The following is a 9,769-nucleotide window of genomic DNA, read 5'->3' as shown; positions in this document are numbered from 1 at the left end:
ACAACAATTGATTTCAAAATAACACGACAACGAACAAAGCTTCCGCAACGAAAGTATTTTCCAAAATTAATCACTTTTCCTAAAAATGACTTAATCAAATCAGTTTCCTAGAAATATCCATGACGTTAAGGTGTGGCAATGGCGGTATGCATGTCTAGGATTGGATCCGAAGGGAGCTTGATACTTAAGCAGTCCGATGGACTCACCACCTCTTTTCCGGTTTCCTACCTGGTGCACAGCTTCCATTCACTTTAACCTATAATGAAATTATCTTTTAAAACACTAAGTAAGTTTTTTCTGGATCAACAATAGAAAATATTTTGAACGCTTCGATGTGGCATGTCGGATCTGGTCATAACGTCTGGGCCGGGTTTGGGGTGTTACAACCTGTTACACACAAGTCTTGAAGAACTTGTTCAGACCATCCGTAGTGATTGTAGCAGCAAACTGAGTTTGTTCATCTTGAACATTAGATAAGCCGTACTGAACATTAATGGAATATTCATCAAATAACATTGATGCTCTTCGCATATGAATAAAAACATTGTTGGGAGAAGTAAGATGAGTATAAAACTCATGAACCACCTTTGTCAAAACATCCTTTAGATGCAAACAGAAAATCTTCCATCCATGTTGTTGTACCACAAAAGAAATAGATCCAGAAAGGTCTTATCTTGAAAAAGAAAGCTTTTTTCCAAGCAGAAAGGAAACTTCGAGATATTATGCGTGTACTGATCTTCCACTTCTTGGTTGAAAATGTGTGTGGTGGCAGAGCAGATGGTTACAGAGTAAAACATCTGGCCATTAGGAGAAGGTAGAGTAAATGGTAAACGAAAAAGGTGAAAACTTGCAGGAGTAAAAGAAATATAAGTAAATTTGGAGAAAAAGAAAACTTAGGTTAACTGTAAAAGAAGATGAAACGATTAGGGTAAAAGAAAAATAACACAGTAGTAAAATAATGGGGTGAAATGGGCGAGTGGATGGGCAATAATGATGGCTTGATTGTGGTGTGATTGAAATTGAAGGGAAAAGGAAAAAAATAAAAAAAAAATATTTGGAAGGCCAAATATTTAGGAAATAATTGCCGATGGGCCAAAGAGCAATGTAGGGCCCGAACCATTATTACCATGCAAATATTTGCAATACAAAATAAAATTTATTAAACAAAGTAAATGAAATAGCTAAGAGAAACTAAAAATCGACAAAACTAAAAACAAAAATAAAATCATCGAGACGCTGAAGTTAAACATCTCGGAGATCAATGGACTATTTATCTCGAGTCACAAGAACACCCCAGTAATGCTTCAAGCGTTTCCCATTGATGTTAAATGTGAGCCCAGTCTAAACATCTTTAACATCCACAGCTCCACAAGGATATACGTGGGCTACTTCAAAAGGTCCTAACCAACGAGATTTTAATTTTCCCTGAAACAATTTGAGCATAGAGTTGAATAACAACACTTGTTGTCTGGGTTCAAATTGTCGTGGCATAATCCTTTTGTCATGCCAATGCTTGGTCTTTTCTTCATACAGTTGAGCATTCTCGTATACCTGAGCTTAGAATTTATCCATTTCATTTAGCTCTAATAATCATTTCTGTCGACTAGTGATCCAATCTATGTTCAACTTTTTAATAGCCCAAAATGTTTTATGTTCCAGCTCAACGGGTAGATGACAAAGCTTCCCATAAACCAGCTTAAAAGGTGACATCCCCAATGGTGTTTTGAATGTAATACAATATGCCTACAAAGGTGTTTAAGCAGGCTTAAATGACCTTCTCTTGTTATAATCTCGAAATCTCAAATTTTAATGTCATTTGCTTTTACAAATCTCTTCAACCTTCTGAGCCTGCTCTGAAAGTTCTACAAATTCCGGTAACTTTAATGCTGTTACAAGCATATGGATCTCATCATTCAAACCATCTTCAAATTTGATACAAATTCCCTCCTCATTTGATACAATGTTATGAGCATACTTACTTAACTGCACAAACTCACATTCATACTTAGCTACAGTTTGATTTTCTTGTTTTAACTCGAGAAACTCTTTCTTTTTTCGATCAATGAACAATCGGTTAACATAATTTTTTCTCGAATTCATGCTGAAAGAAGTCCTAATTAACCCGATCATTCGATACCATCGAGCTTAAAGTATCCCACCATAGATACACCTCATCTTTTAGTAAGGACACTACACTCCTGAAGCAATCTTTAGGGGTGCACAATAACTTCGTAAAAACTCTCTTTGTGTTCAATAACCAATACTCAGCTTTTGAAGGATCATCATCTACCGCACATCCGAGCTCTTCTATTCCACATTTCCAATTTTTTTTTACAGATACCCGGGTAACCATTACAGGTACAAGGTTTAGAGTATTCAAGGGTGTCGAAGAAGACACAACATAGGGTAGAGGTGGTAGAGTTGCAAGATATGCTTGTTTAAATTTGTTGAACCATTGGTTCATCATTCCAAGAAATACATTTTTCATCTCATCACCCACAGATTGTGGAATAGACGCACTATTGCTTGCCTCAGGATTCAAAGCTTGAACATTACTTTCAATTTCATTAACTATAGCTCGATTTGATTTAGCTGACATCTTGAATCTATAAGAAACAAAAAGTTAGAACGAATCAAAAGCATCACACTATCACAAGGTATATGTGGGATGTATATTCTAAGTCTTACTTTGTAATATCCTGAAATAGGGCTTAATCGGAATAGTGGTTTCGTGATCACAAATTTGAGATAGAAATAATTATTTTATAATTATTTTGATGAATATGATATGATTGCATGATTGTGTGAAAATTTCGTGATGAAATTCTATGCCTAAATTGCTTAAATTGAAAGTAGGGACTAAATCGAATAAGTTGCAAAATTTGCATTCTAGAAGTTTTTAGTATGAAATTGCATTGAAATATTAATTAGGAGGTCTTAAATAGAATTTGACCAATTTCTAAGTCTATGGACAAAAATTGGACATGGATGGAATTTTTGGAAAGTTTACTAGTAAGGGCATTTTGGTCATTTAGTTATTAAAATGAATTAAAAACAAAATTAAAAGCCAAATTTTGTCCATCTTCTTCATTAGGCCGAAATTTCAAGGGTTCTCCATAGTTAGGGTTTGTTTCAAGCTTCCAAGCTCTATAGTAAGTGATTCCAAGCCTCGTTTTTAATGTTCTTTACGTTTTTGGAATCCCGGTAGCTCGATTAAGCTTATGTTAGCAATAATTCAACCTAGGGTTTATATTTGGAAAAATACACATAGGTAAAATTTGTGTATTTTGATGTTTTATGATAGAATATGGGGTTTTAAATTATGTTAGACAACTTGTGCTACTCGGTTTTGAGTGAAAACGAGTAAAAGGGCTTAATCGGTAAAAATACCTAATAGTCACAAGTATATGTTAGAGTAAGAATTTGATGTTGCCATAGAAGGGAAAAATGATCAGCATGTTATAAAACATAAGAATAAGGAATAAAGTTTAATTCCCGAGCCTAGGGGCAAAATGTAATTATACAAAAGTTTAGGGGCAAAAGTGTAATTTTTCCAAAGTTCGTATTAAATGCTGTTTTGATGAATGTATGTATTAAATAAGATTAATTTGGCATTATAGATCAAGAGAAACGAGATTCAAGTCGTGATCGAGGAAGAGAAAAGATTGTGGACTAAATTGCAAAATCTTTATATTTTGGTACCAAGGTAAGTTCATGTGTAAATAATGTAGCATAATTGTTATTTTTAAGTTATTGATGTTAATTATATGATATGCTGATTTTTATTATGAAATATATGCTTTGTGGCTATTTTCGAATAAAATGCAAATTATGTGTATTAATTGTTAAATATAAAGTACTACCGAGTATTGGTTTTGGTATTTTACGGAAGATGGCAAGGATATGTGTTCGAGGAAAATCCCGTTTGAACCTTAGGAATAGATTAGGATACAAGTGACATGTCACTAGGATGGTTGAGCATCCGAACTCGTTGAGTTGAGTCCGAGTTCACTTATGGATGCGAATGTCCGAACTCGTTGAGTTGAGTCCGAGTTCGTGAAATGTAACTAGGCATCCGAACTCGTTGAGTTGAGTCCGAGTTCACTTATGGATGCGAACGCCCGAGCTCGTTGAGTTGAGTCCGAGTTCACTTAGGGGCGGGTTACATGATTTCTTGATTACATATGAGGCACTTATGTGCAAATTATCCGTGTATCCGAGTTGTATTCCGATGTGTTCAACGGGTGAAATTTCTAGTGAAATGAAAGAACACTTAAGATGCAAGCGACGTATTGGTAAGTGTTGTGAAATGGACACTTTGGACAGGTATGTTCTTAACCCTCGGGTTGATAATAGATACAACAACGATAAGGTGGTAAGATGATGAATGATGTTTAGAAATATGACATATGTTTTGGTGATACCGTGCTAAAGTTGTTTGGTATATTTGTATTGTTATGTTACTTGTTATTTACATATGAACTTACTAAGCATTTATGCTTACTCCCTCCTCTTTATTTACTGTAGTTTTGAACAAGCCAGCTCGGGAATCGGGACGGGTCGAAGGTTCGATCACACTATCTAAAGGACTTTCATCTGGGTAAATGGCTTGTAAAACTTAAGTATGGCATGTATAGCAATATACCTATTTTGTGTAAATAATTTTATGATATAGCCATGATTGGTTGAGAAAATGTTTGATATTGATAAGTCATGGTGATGGTTAAATTTAGATCATGTTTGATATTATGGAAGTTTAATAGGTTATCTAGTTCATAAAAATTCATGGAAAGATGAAACTTGCCTTAAAACAGAATATTGCTGCAGCAATGACATGAATTTGAAAAATCACTAAAAATAGTATAAATGGAACTAAATAATGAGTAAGTTATGAAATTTAAGATTAATGAGTCTATTTTCATGTGGATTGAACAAAACAGGCATATAAGTTATATTTTATGAGATATTTAAACTTTTGTGAAATAGGGCCAGAGTGATTTCTGGATCCCCTTTTCTGACTTTAAAAATTCATACTAAATTTTAAAAAAATAATTAGAAGTTGTTATTTATATTTACAGATTTCTTATTGAGTCTATTTTTAATAAAAACAAACCTTGTAGTCATTGAATTTCTGTATAGAGAGATATCTGATTCGTAATACACATATGTTAGAGCAGTCGAACCCTGAAACACGGGAGACTTTAACTAATAAACTGTACTAATTGGACCAAACCAAAAATTCTAGAAAAAAATTAGTAAATAGATATATGAGTCTAGATTTAGGGAAAATTTACGGATCTTGATTTTGAGTTTCATAACTCGAGTTATGATTTTTCTTGTAACTGTGACGCGAGTAGCTAGAAAGCTGTGAATGTAGAAACAAAGATTTGAAGTTCTTAAATTGATAAATTATGTTCGGTAACCCCTCAAGCTTGACTCCGATGATGGTCTCGGGCATGGGGGTGTTACACACTTTGCTATGTTAATCCTAGAATCGATTAAATCGTAGCTCTGTTACCATTAAATGTAACACCCCTAATCCGTATTCATCATCAGAATAGGGTTACAAAGCATTACCATATAAATGAAACATAAAAACCATACATTTCCAAGCATTAATAAAAACATAACATAATCCATTCATATACGTGCATATCATCCCTTAATTGGGCCCTCGAGACCTTAGAAACACTTTAGAAATGAATTGGGACTAAATCAGAAACATTTGAAATATTGACGAAAAAGTTAGAAAAAAGTAAACTGTAGGGGTCACACGGCCGTGTGACACACGCCCGTGTAGGCCGTGTAACAATCGAAATAGGGACACACGGCCGTGTCTCAGCCCATGTTTGTGCTTGAGTAACTCTGTAAGTAGGGTCACATGGCCAAGCCACACACCCATGTGTCAGGCCATGTGCTAGGCCGTGTAATTTCCTAACTTGCAACCTTTAAAACCTACAGGGGACACACGGCTGAGACACACGCTCGTGTCTTAGGCCGTGTGGATAAGAAATTAGCCAAAATCAAGCCATTTCCATCACCAAGCCAAAAGTGTACCTATAAGCAATTTACCCTTATGACCAAGGCATTAAAAACATACCAAAACATGCTTAAAATGACTAGTTCAAATGACCAATATTCATTCAACCAATATGCCATGTAAGGAACCTCAATTAGAAACAAACAACCTTACCTAAACATATGCATCACTACACTAAAAACATACACTACCAATTTAATATCATCTTGAAGCATACCACAATTGAGATCACAAGCAACTTAACATGACATAACATACCATTTTAATGACCTAAAAACAACCAACCAATGTGCCTTCATAGACACTATAGTTAAATTCAACATTAACATTTAAAACATATAAACATTGATCCATTTCTATCATAACACTTAATTCACTCATAAACCAAAACATTTCAGAAGTGTGCAATTTCATACCATTTTAACTATGCAAAAAGATGCCTATCAACTTGGTTAGTATATTGTCATATTGTACCAAAACAACCTATATAGCCACGACCCTAAGGAATACAAGAACTACCAACATCAAATGATAGTGTGAGTCGTAGATTCGATCCGTCCAAATGTAAGCAAAAACAATCTACAAAATAATTCACCAAAAAAATGAATAAGCTTTTAAAGCTTAGTAAGAGCATAGTTTATCACTAAACTTGACAAAAATTGAATACAACTCATATTTTACTTGATTCAATGTTGCCGGAGTGTAAACAGGGGCAAGTAGGTGCTATTCAGGGGTACCGAAGTACAAATAAGGGCACGTATGTTCAATTCAGGGGTATCAAAGTACAAACAGGGGCATATATGTGCAATTCAGTGGTATCAAAGTAGAAACAGGGGCACATATGTGCAATTCAGGGGTATCAAAGTACAAACAAGGGCATGTATGTGCAATTCAAAGAATAATTAAGTATAAGCAATTAATTACATAACTATATTGTAAACATGCAAGTAAAAGTTCATTTATGTATAGAATTACTATGAACTTACATTAACAACTAGAGCGTAAAATTACAATCGAGCTAATCCGTAATTTTTGCCTTTTCCTGGTTTAGATTCGATTGAGATTTATCTTGATCTAAATAAATAATTATATTCAATTAAATGTTTCAATCAATCTCAAACATTTAATTCAATCCATAATCCACATATATACATAATTACAATTTTACCCCTAACATTTTAACCTTTTTACAATTTAGTCTTTAAACTAACAAATTGAAATATAAGCATTTTCATCCTTAACTCATTCTAGCTGAATTTATTATGAACCCATATCAACTCATACAAAACATCATTTCACAATTTAAGCATGATAGTTTACTACTTTTACAAATAAATCCCTAAATGACATTTTCATAAAAAATCACTTTACAAAACTTGGTTATTTATCAACAAAGACTCATAATATTTCATTAAAATTCAAGAATCGTGCAAACATGTTCATGGAAAAATGCTAATTCTTTAACATTTTTGCAAATTAGTCCCTAGGCTAGCTAGATTAAGCTACAATGATTTCAAAAACATAAAAATCATTAAAAATAAGATAAATTTCACTTACATGCAAGCTAGCAAAGTGACCGAACCATGAAACCTTAGCTATGGATTTTCTCCCTTCAAAATTTTGTTGGATGAACGCTTAGGACGATGATGCTTTTGTTTATTTTATTTTAACTTTAACTAATTTATTAATTTACTAACTTAACCTTCATTTAACATCAAAATTTCATTAATACTTAGCCATATACATCCACTAAATTCATTAATGATCTAATTACCATCTAAGTCCTTTCACATTAAAGCTTCATAGCCATTTGATACCTTTAACTACTAGAACTTTGCTTTTGCACCTTTTACGATTTAGTCCTTTTTACTTAATTAAGCATGCAAACGTTAAAATTTCTTAACGAATTTTTTTAAAAACCTTATTAGTATTCCAAAACAAATTAAAATAATAATAAAATAAATATTTACTCATCAAATTTGTGGTCCTAAAATCACTGTTTTGATTTTGCTGAAAATGAGCTGTTACAACATTGAATGGATGTGGAAATGGTATGTGATTGGATAGCATGTATATGATGATTTTTGAAGTTTAAAATGTATAGAGAACTATCATTCGAAATGTGAAATGTGTATATGGATAAAAGGTTTTGAAATGATATGGAATTGGTAAAAAACCTGTATGAATTTAATAAATGGTTTAGATACGAATGAAAAAGTCATTTGGGTTCAAAAGAGGAAAAATGGGAGTCGTGATTAGAGATTTATTTGATGGATGAAATCCAGCATAACTTGTGGATTCTTGACAGCTTGGGTGAGCAACATCGAATTATTATACAAAGATCTGTGATAGTTGAGATCCAACATAAATTGCGGATTCTCGACAACTTGAGTGAGCAACCTTGGATTATTATTTAGTGATGAATCAGATCCAGCATGTGTTGTAGCTTCTTGACAGCTTGAGTGAGCAGCATCACATTATACTTTATCGATGACTGAGATCTTGCACGTGTTACATATACTCGACAACTTGAGTGAGCAGCATCAAATAAAGCTTGTTTAAATAAATCAACTCTAAAGCTCATGGAAGCTAAGTAATTATGTATATCTGAAGTTAAATTAATATATTTCTTTGGGTGAAAATGATAAATAAAGAAACATGAAACGGTTGGAAGGATTGAACATGAATTTCATTATCACGTTGCAAAATGAACATGTCTCGTAGGTGGATTCTATTGATATGTTACACACCGAGCAAGGTTGAATGGTATGACGTAAAATAGTTTGGTTATACATGTATATGTATTCAAAGGTTATGACCTTGTTATGTTTAATACTAACTTATTGGTTGTTTTGTGGAGTTGTATATGAAAGAGTAGGGATACCAAGAATATGTCATTTTGTGTTTTTGAGTTCAAATACTTAAATTGTTATAATGATAAGGTATGTTAAGTTAAATTTTCATATGAACTTACTAATCTCAATTGAAGCTTACTCTATTTTGTTTTCCTATTTCTTGTAGTTATCATTTTGAGGAACTCGATGATCGGATAAGCTTGAAGCTTACATTATCCAACTTCGATTTGATAGATTTTTAATTGTTTATTCCGGTCATGTGGTAGGTACTAGGGGTTAAATTTTATATAAATGTTTTGTAAAAGAAAAGTGTAACTTGTACGGCCCCAAAAATAGTAGTTTTGGGTAAGTTTACCGGCTTCCGAGTGAAAATTAGGAATTAATCGAATTAATTAGAAATTTATATTCTTAATTAGTTAGCTTAATTTAATCTAAAAATCGGTAAACAATGTTTTGAAAAATAAAATTTTTTTTAGAAAAATTAATTTTATGGTTTTAAATAATTTTTGGGTAAAAATAAATATTTTGGGTTAAATTGGAATTTAAAAATAATTTAAAATGAGGGTTTAATTGGGTGGTTTAAAATATTAATTAAATAGGACTAATTTGACAAACAAGGGAAATGTGTCAGAGTTTTTATAGAAAATAAACCATATTTTTAGAATTTTGGAAGGAAATGAGAAAATTGTAAAATAAGGAAAACGGGGAGTGGCCTGATGGCAAATTCCCCAAATTTTGAAAATCAGGTGGGTGTTTTTAGTTTTAAAAACTTTGCAACTACCTCACTTTTCACTCATTTTTCACCCGAATTGAGAGCTTTTTCATTTATTTTTTTTTCTTGTTTTCATAAACCAAATATCGGAGAATAGATCAA

Source organism: Gossypium hirsutum, chromosome A10 (genome assembly GCF_007990345.1).
Source record: "Gossypium hirsutum isolate 1008001.06 chromosome A10, Gossypium_hirsutum_v2.1, whole genome shotgun sequence".
Taxonomy (NCBI): domain Eukaryota; kingdom Viridiplantae; phylum Streptophyta; class Magnoliopsida; order Malvales; family Malvaceae; genus Gossypium; species Gossypium hirsutum.
This window is presented reverse-complemented; position numbering follows the sequence as displayed.